The sequence below is a fragment of the Silene latifolia genome, chromosome 9 (genome assembly GCF_048544455.1).
Source record: "Silene latifolia isolate original U9 population chromosome 9, ASM4854445v1, whole genome shotgun sequence".
NCBI lineage: Eukaryota > Viridiplantae > Streptophyta > Magnoliopsida > Caryophyllales > Caryophyllaceae > Silene > Silene latifolia.
Window position 1 is genome coordinate 173,742,939 of NC_133534.1, and position 9,504 is coordinate 173,752,442.

General features: G+C 39.0%; 1 pseudogene; it reads left to right on the top strand.

Annotated features, from left to right (window-relative positions):
* Window positions 1–2,592: 2,592 nt before the first annotated feature.
* On the top strand, window positions 2,593–2,690 carry LOC141603279 (small nucleolar RNA R71; annotated as a pseudogene).
* Window positions 2,691–9,504: the final 6,814 nt, after the last annotated feature.

The window sequence follows — 9,504 nt, forward strand, 5'->3', positions numbered from 1 at the left end:
CCAGGACGCTCGGATTTTTCGACAGTCCCAAAATTTCAATTTTTTTCAGCTCAGATGGACGGGCGGATTTTGACAAAGTCACTCGGATTTATTGAAGACGAGCGGATTCCCCTTGAAGATGCTCGGATTCTCCCTGTTTTACCCGGATTCAGTTCCATCCGTGCACTTGCATATCCCTTGTCATTTTTCATTCTTCAAATCCCGTGTTCTTCATTGTAGGGGCACTACTAAGGCATGAATATCCTAGGCAAATGCTATCCCCACACTAAGCTAAAGCACTACACATCAATTAAATCATTAGTCCCTCCCTCACTTCTCTCAAAAATGATAATTATCTTGATCAAAGCATAAAAATCCACAAATGACAAAAATGCAATGTAGGAATTAAAATACAAGTTAGAGAGTTAGAAATATTTACAAATGGTGGTTTAGGGAGGACTCCACCAAACTCTCATCCTTAGTGAGATGTCATGGGGGCATGTCCAAGGTGTTGTTGATGTTGCTCAACACCTTGAAGAAGTAGTCAAAAGCTTGTTCATTATCATGATGAAGATCTTCAATAGATCTTTGCCCTTGTTGTCCTTCATGTCGGTCTTGATCGATAGCATTACCAATATAGGGATTGAAAATTCCTTCAAACTCATCGTCCCAAAGACCACAAACTTCATCTACTTGGTCACTAAAGATCTCTTGAGTTGATAGAGACAACTCTCCTACTTTCTTGTCTTAGCCAATGAGGCCATCCTGTTCATTGCTTGACTTTGGCGAGCTTTTCAAGCTCTCTTTGTTACAATTCACTTGCTCTTTGAATGGAGCATCATCAATTTTCTTCTTCCATTGGAATTCCGACTTCTTCCTATCATCCTTCCGGCTATAATGATCAACCATAAAACATGGTTCATGCAAACGGGGAGATCTCATGGTCTTGTCAAGATTGAAAGTTATGCTCTCATCTCCCACTTATAGAGTGAGCTCTCCATGCTTCACATCAATCACCGCCCCCGCGGTGTGTAAGAAAGGTCTTCCTAGAATGATTGGAATGTTGGAGTCTTCTTCCATGTCAACAATGACAAAGTCCACCGAGATGAAAAATTTCCCAACTCTTACGGGAACATCTTCCCATATACCTAATGGTGTCTTCGTCGATCTATCGGCCATTTGGAGTGTGATATTGGTGCATTAAGCTCTCCTATCCCTAACCTTTTACTCACCGAGTACGGCATAAGACTCACACTAGCCCCTAGATCACATAAGGCTTTGTTGATCGTGGCGTCGCCAATGGTACACGGTATTGAGAAGCTTCCCGGATATTTGAGTTTTGGAGGTGAACTCCCTTGAAGGATTGCACTACTCACCTTAGTGAAGGCGATAGTCTCAAGCTTCCGAATCGACTTCTTCTTTGTGAGGATGTCTTTCATGTATTTCGCATAGGCCGGCACGTGTTTGATTAATTCCGTGAAAGGAATTGAGACTTCCAAATTCTTCACAATTTCCATAAATTTTCCAAGTTGGTCATCAAATTTGGGCTTAGCTTGACGACTCGGAAAAGGAAGTTTAATCACAATGGGCTCCTTCTCCTTGACCTTGTCTTCATTTTTCTTTGAAATTTCTTCTTTTGATGGTTCTCCATCCTTGGAGTTTTGCACAATTTCTTCTTTGTCACTAGCTTCCACAACTTCATCCTCAACTTGCTTCTTCGGTGCTTCATACCTTGTGCCACTTCTCAAGTGAATGACACTAACCGATTCATGTCTTGGGGGATTACTTTGAGGTGGTAATTGCCCCTTTTGTCTTTGTGAGCTTGAAGATGCTAGTTGAGTCAATTGGGTTTCCAACATTTTGGTGTGAGCTAGGATGTTGTTGATGGTGATTTCCTTTGCTTGACTATCTTTTTGCATTTGAGTGAAAAACTCTTGTTGATTCTTTTGCATTTGGAGGACCGCTTTTTGAACATCAAAACCTTGGTCATTTTGTTGATTGTATGGAGTTTGATTTTGGTAACCTTGGTTTTGGTTGTAAAAGGGTCTTTGATTTTGGTTTCTCATGGGAGGTGGGGTGTATGTTGGTTGAGGGTTTTGAACATTTTGGCTTTTGTATGACAGATTTGGATGGAATTTGGTGTTTTCATTGTAATAGTTTGAATAAGGGGTGCCACTCTTGTATGCTTGGAAAGCATTCACTTGTTCATTTGTTCTCCTACATTCACTTTGGTCATGTCCCAAAGTTCCACAATTCTTACATATCCCACTTGGGATTGATGAAGATGCCGTCATGGCATTAACATGATGCTTTGGTGATTTTGAGGCTTCTTCAAGTCTAGCCATAGCTTTTTCAAACTTCAAATTGATGGTATCAATGTGAGCACTAAGTTGAGCAACCAATAGAGTAATGGAGTCCACTTCATGCTTTCCTCCTCTAGTAGCCTTGCGAGGTCTACTATATTGTGAGTTATGGACCGTCATTTCCTCAATCTTGTTCCAAGTTTGATTGTCATCAACTTCGGTGAACATTCCATTTGATCCCATGTTGAGAATGTTCCTTGAATCTTCATAAAGACCGTTCCAAAATTGTTGTACCAAGAACCACTCGCTAAGTCCATGATGAGGACATGAGCGACAAATTCCCTTGAATCGCTCCCAAGCTTCATACAAAGATTCTTCATCTCTTTGCTTAAAGCTCCATATGAGAATGAGGATCTTCACTAGGCATCCCCCCAAATTGGCTTCTTTCAACTAATTGGATAAATGCGGATTTGGCAATAAAATTTCCGGTTAGATGTTGTGGTGTGGGAGTACCATTGGGTAGGTTCTCCTTGGTGGGTACGGAATGTGATGAAAACTTAGGCATTGTGGGTTGATTTTGTGTTGGGTTCTCCTCACCTTCTCTTGCAAAAGGGTTGATGAACTCAATATTATTTGGTTGAATATCTACAACCTTACCAATACCTCTCAAAGTTCTCCTAGCAAGTCTTCTATTGGTTGTCAAAGTTCTTTCAATTTCGTGATCAAAGGGTAACAAGTCACCTTGTGACCTTCTAGACATGCAAAATATCAAACAACTCGAAAATAATTAGAACAAACCTTGAGGAGTTTTACTTCCCCAAGGTAAAGAAAGACACAACTAATAACAATACAAGAAAATCTAAATCAAGTTAACACCGTCCCCGGCAACGGCGCCATTTTTGGTCGGTATCCCTAGTGAGGGGTTTAGTTTTCAGTACTTGTCGTCAAGAGCACCTAGACCAAAACACAATTTATAACTTCACAAACAACTCTACAATTAGTAAAGAGGCAAGTAAAGGTCGGATCCCAAGGGACGGGAATTGAGATGAGATTTCTATTGCAACTAGTGGTGTCTAAGGGTGTCACAATTGGGGTTGAAGTAGAAGGTCACTAAACTAAATAGCAATGAAAGTAAACAAGCAAGATGAATTAAAAGGGATGTAAACAATTGATAAAAAGCACTAGGGTGTCATGGGGTCATAGGGGATTCATGGGAATTGATCATACAAACATATTCTCAAATTATAAGCAAGCAATTATTGTTGTGATGGATCGAGTTGGTTTATGTCTTACAATCCTAGGAAAATTTGGGTCCCGGAGCCGAATCGATTAGATTGTACAACACCTAAAAGTCGACTTAATCTTCCCTACTCAACAATATGCATGGTCTACTGAGACTCGAGTTGGTTTATGTCTTACAAGTCTCATTGAAAAGATAGGTGATGGGTAAAAAAAATGCAAGGATTCAATAGGCTCACATTTCATCAAACATAACATGTGCATAAGTTGAGATCACAACAAGCAAGCAAATAAATTATGAAAACATATTAGATTAAGCATGAATCATTCCCCATGTTGATTTCCCCTAATTACCCATTAACCCTAGCTAAGGAAACTACTCACTCATTATCATGTTGAACATGCTAGCAAGGTTGTCAATCATACCAACAAAGTGAAACATGATGAATAAATGAAAGTAATTAGCAATAGTTAAAAAGGGATAAAGAAAATTATACCTACTAATGATTCCAATAATAAAGCAAAGAATAAAAGAAGTACTTGATGCTTGATTGGAAGGTTGTCAATCTCCCAATAATAACCCAAATAATCTTCAATTACCCAAAATAAAGGATGAACAAGAGAGAGATTAAGGAAATAAAACTTGTATTAAAACTTGATTAAATGTTGATTATAAGATTAAAGAGAGATTTGATTAATATTAACTACACTAAAGATTGCTAAAAAGAACATGCTCTTCTAATTACACTAATGGGGTATTTATAGTGGGGATTAGGTGCATGAATTAGGGTTAACTAAGGCCTTAAATGACGAATAAGTCCCTTGTTGAGGAATCGCCGGTCTCTAGGGAGACTCCGGTCTCTAGGGAGACTCCGGTCTCTAGGGAGACTCCGGTCTCTAGAAAAAGATGTGCATCCTTCCTTGAAGCTTGTAGAAGACGAAATGGGACTGTCTGGGAATCCGGGCGTCTTTAGCACGGGACGGGCAGATTTGGGCGTTCCTGGACGGGCGTCCAGAGGGTGAAGACGGGCGTCTTCTGGAGGTTTTGCCCGGGCGTCTTGTGGAGGAAGACGCTGGGATTGTCTGTGGGGGACGGGCGTCTTCAGGGCAATCCGCACGGATTGTCAGGCAGTTTCTTTCCTTCTTCTTTTCTTCCTTTTTCTTCACAAAATCCTTGAGAATTTCCTCGGGGATGCAAGGATCTTTTCTCATCATTTCCCATCTACTATAGTATGTACAAAGGCCTTCTAATCTTGTCTCTCCTTGATGCTTGGTCATTGAATTCAATCAATTTAGCCTCATTTTGCCATGAAAATTAAAGGTTTGCACTCCTTTCCTACCAAGGGATCAAAACCTCAAACAATATGCAAAACAAAGAACTAAAGACAACAAATGACCCAAATATGAACTAAAAAGCATGGGAACAAGGCTAATTCGGGGACTAAATATGCTCTAATTATGGTCACATCATTCACTTAAAACGTGATAGATAATAAAATGACAAGACCTCTCACTTTTAATAATTGAGAATTAGCCTTACCAAATAATAGAAACCATGAATCCCAATTTCATAAGGAAGTAGATTCGGCTCATCGGGGTACTAAACTTGTTACGTTGGGTAAGTGGGTAATAAAATGTTATTACATCGAAATTTGGATTGAGCTCAACGGAAGTATTCGTAACCGTAGTCGCATGTGTTCCGGGCTAAAGATGAAAATTAGAGTAATTTTTATCGACCGAGAGTTCTAGAAGTAGAATCGATTAAGAGGTTAATCCACCGAGTTATATTAATAAGGGATGACTCGGCTCAGCGTACCCATATTAATATGAATTTGGATCTCGGAATCATTTATAATAGTTGGGTAAAGGTCACTATATAAATGCAATACTTGTTTACAAGTATTATTAAAACGATAGATGTTAACTATTTCCTTCATTTCCGTTTTTGTAGTTAATTATACGCAATGAATTCATCTAATAATCCTACACCAATCACCTTTGATTCATGGCTCCAATCATTCGATGCAAAGTGCTCCGAGTATGACAATGATACGATTAGAGAATTACGCGTTGGCATTGGTCAAGATGGAAATTTTTGTTTCTTTACCACCTCCACACCGCCCACTCCAATATTAATGTCCACCACCTTGGTAAAAAAATCTTGTGAAGAAAATCTCGCTAAAACCAAGGCATCCTTGCTTGAAGAAACAAGGAGAAGTATTAAATTCAGTGGGAGTTCTAGCAAGAGTGTCCTTGCAAATGAAAAGAGTATTGGTATTATTAAAGAGAAGGCAAAGATGGGTGAGAAACCCAAACTTGATAATGAATTGGAAATGGATAGTGGGACTACCAAAACCAAGACAAAGAAGGGTGCCCAATCATATGAGGAATGTCATTATTGTAATGTCATGGGCCATTGGAAGCGAAATTGCCCCAAGTATTTGGGAGATATCAAAGTTGGACTTGTTACTCCAAGTGGGACTTGGAAATGTGGAAAAGCTAAACAAGAGTGATATAAATCTCCGACAAGGAAATGGAGCTAGGGTAGCCGCCACTTCGAGAGGGACTTGTGTACTTGTTTTTGCTTATAGCTTTGAGTTGTAATTTACATAATAGTTTTTATGTACCCACCTTGTCTAAAAACATTATTTCCATTTCTATGTTAGGCATGAAAGGATTTGTATTTTGTTGAAAATAGACATGGCTGTGAGCCATGTCACTTATCTTTATGATATACAAGTTTTAGACACGTCCAACTCAAGCAATGATATCTTCATAATACAATCCAAAAGACTCATAACTAATAATCCAAATGATTTGTACATTTGGCTTTTTTCGATTAGGTCACATAAATAAGAAACGCATTGAAAGCTAGTGTCGATTAGATTTTATGAACCATTTGATTCTCAATCATATGGAATATGCGAATCTTGTTGTGACACCCTCACTTATCGCGGAAAAGTAAACACGTAATTCTAGAATAAAACTGCATGGATATGTTTGTAATAGGTTCATTTGGGTAAAAACCTGTAATTTTTAAAACCTGAACCTGTTATAAAGATATCCAAATTGGAAGGTGTCAAACATACAAGGTCTAACTAGAAGTGTCATAACATAACCATCGCTAAAGTCGCGAATAGCAAATTATACAACCAAATGTAAAGAGGGAGACATATGTCCCTAAAATGTATGTGACATAAAAAGATGTTTAAGGGTCGCCATAAAATAAAGCCAATCTAGGTCCCAAGGTTACTTTGCTCGCTAGCTCGTCCATGTACCCCATATATGCATCACCTACCTGTCATTCGCATTTTATACAAATACGAAAGCCACAGTCAGTGGGGAGTAACTCCGAGTTCTCCCAGCCACGAAATGTCATAATTAATATAACATGTAAACATAAGAATATGAATACGAATCACACACTGCCTTAGCATATAGATGCTAGACAATCGTGCTTATCATGTGAACAACAATATAACGCCACATAGTCCTAGCATGTGAATACTAGACCGACTCATATTACACTATCATGTGAACCACATAACATCCAGGAATCCAAACTCTATCAACCATAGCCGGCTTGCATCTCACCTTCTATGATTCATAGAATCATCAAACAAGAAAGGACAATATATCAAAGACAGGCATAAGTTCTTAGTCCCGTCAATAGTCACTCAGAATCGAGTCTATACCACGAGGTAGGGAAGGTAATCGAACCGGTATCTTGGCTCAGAGGTTCTATCAAAACATGGCCAAGACACAACACAACCCTAGCCTAAAATCTGCGCAGACCTAGACATGCGGATACACACCACCGCACCCAAGACCCACAATTGTATAAAACCATGTGAGTACCCTAAGGAGTCCACCAAAGGGTTGGCTAGTACTTAAGCTGACCACTTACTCTCAAAATAAGTAACGAGGTCATGCCCCAACTTGGATATAAACCCACCAAGTCAGGAACACAGAGGCTATTAAGCAGTGAACATACACTCGTCAAAGACTATAATGACCTATCTATGATGAAGGCCGAAATACTCACCTAGGACCTAGTCCCAGCTTGAATACTTTAGCCCACACCACACAAGACAAGTAGGATACCCAATTCAGCTGACAATCCAACCATATCTCCATTATCAATAATAATCCAAATTCCAGCTAACCGTTAATCTCATAATTCATGAGAACAAGCTAAAATGGCAAAGAGACAACAAGACTCAAGTATAAGGCAACCAATTCATCCAACAACCAACATGTGAAATGATAATTACAAATATCAAGGCATGACATAAAATTTCCAATAACAACCAATCTCACCTCAAAGACAAACCCTCGACCCGAGTCCCGCGACGGGTCATCGGTCAAATCGAGGTCGAATTGGTTTAAACCTAGTTTGACCAAACTCGTTCGGTGAATCTGCCCACTCGAGTCTTGGCACTGCTTTGGCCCAAATTACAAATTTTATCGCAATATTATTCTCATGCTATTTCCAATTTCTATCATGTGAAAAACGAAAGTAACACATTATCAATCACCTAAACACTTAACAAACAACAAACACAACATCAGCTACTAATGTGACATTAATTCGTCGAGTAACTCGGAATAGTTACCTTACGCTAGCAAAGAGACAAGTAATAACTTGAGAAAGCTTCTAAAACCCAAAATTACTCTTCATCTTCAACCACATATAAGTCACCTAAAATAATTATGTGAAAGGACGATATTAACGAATTATCTTTATATAAAATATGAGACGGAAATTAATTTAATTATATTTTAAATAAACCAAACTAGCGTCAAAACAAATTATAGACACGGCTCTAAAATTATTATGACAACCTCAAACTCGGCCTAACCACCAACTACACATGGCCTCCTCAAACTCGTGACTTAGCTAGGCCACCGCCTGCCTGGCCCTCGACTCGCCTAAAAGCAAACCACAAGGAGTCCGACACGACCACCACCCGACTACCCATAGCCACCCTTCACCCTACTTCATAACTTGACCCAAAAATCAGTCCAAAACAGAACCCAAAAGATGCCTAAGTTCGACCCCAACTCCAGTCCTCAAATGCAAAGTGAAAACCCACGATGACAGCTCTCGTCCCTGCCCAAAACAGAGTACCAATCGTCCCCTTAAGACTCCATTCTCGCGCCTAAAAACAGTCCTAGCTGAGCCAACTAAGTCCGCATTTAAAACGGTTTTAGAGCGGAAATCCACAAGTATAAAGCAACTCAAAAACAGACCCTAAAGACTACAAAAATCGCCCCAACACAGAGTCCAAATTAGTCCAAAACAATCCCTACATGTCAGTATACACCGTCTCAACTATAAAACACACCAATTATCACCCAAAACAATCTATACATGTCAAGATACACCGTCTTAAATATACCACTTACTAACTAGCATCCCAAATGATCCCTAGAGGTCGGTATACACCGTCTCAACTATCTCCACATATCGGTATACACCGTCTAAACTATACAACGACTAATTAACATCCATAAGGATCCCTATATATAATTATACACCGTCTTAATTATAAAACAGACTAACCAGCATTCGAAATAAACATATTTTACAAGTAATATCGAGTAATCCATAATTGTTACCTTTTTCCGATTGAACTAATCATTTATGACTAACAAATCTTCTACAAGACCGTCTATTTTAGTACATACAACCGTCTTATAATAAATAAAGCTGAAAATATAAATGGGTTTGTAAAAATACATGACGAAAATGAATTTTACTTACAACGGATTGACGAGAACGACGAAAGGAGCGCTATGGAACAAAAATCATTGATAACGGATGACAAACGGAGTGGCAGGATCAATTTAAAAAAAAAAATGGAAACAGAACGTAAAGGAAGAAAAAAGAAGAAAGAAGAAGGATGATGCGTGAGAAATGAGGGAGCAGACTTGCACTGCTGCTATTTATTATACGTACGTTTCTTAAATCGTTAAGAAA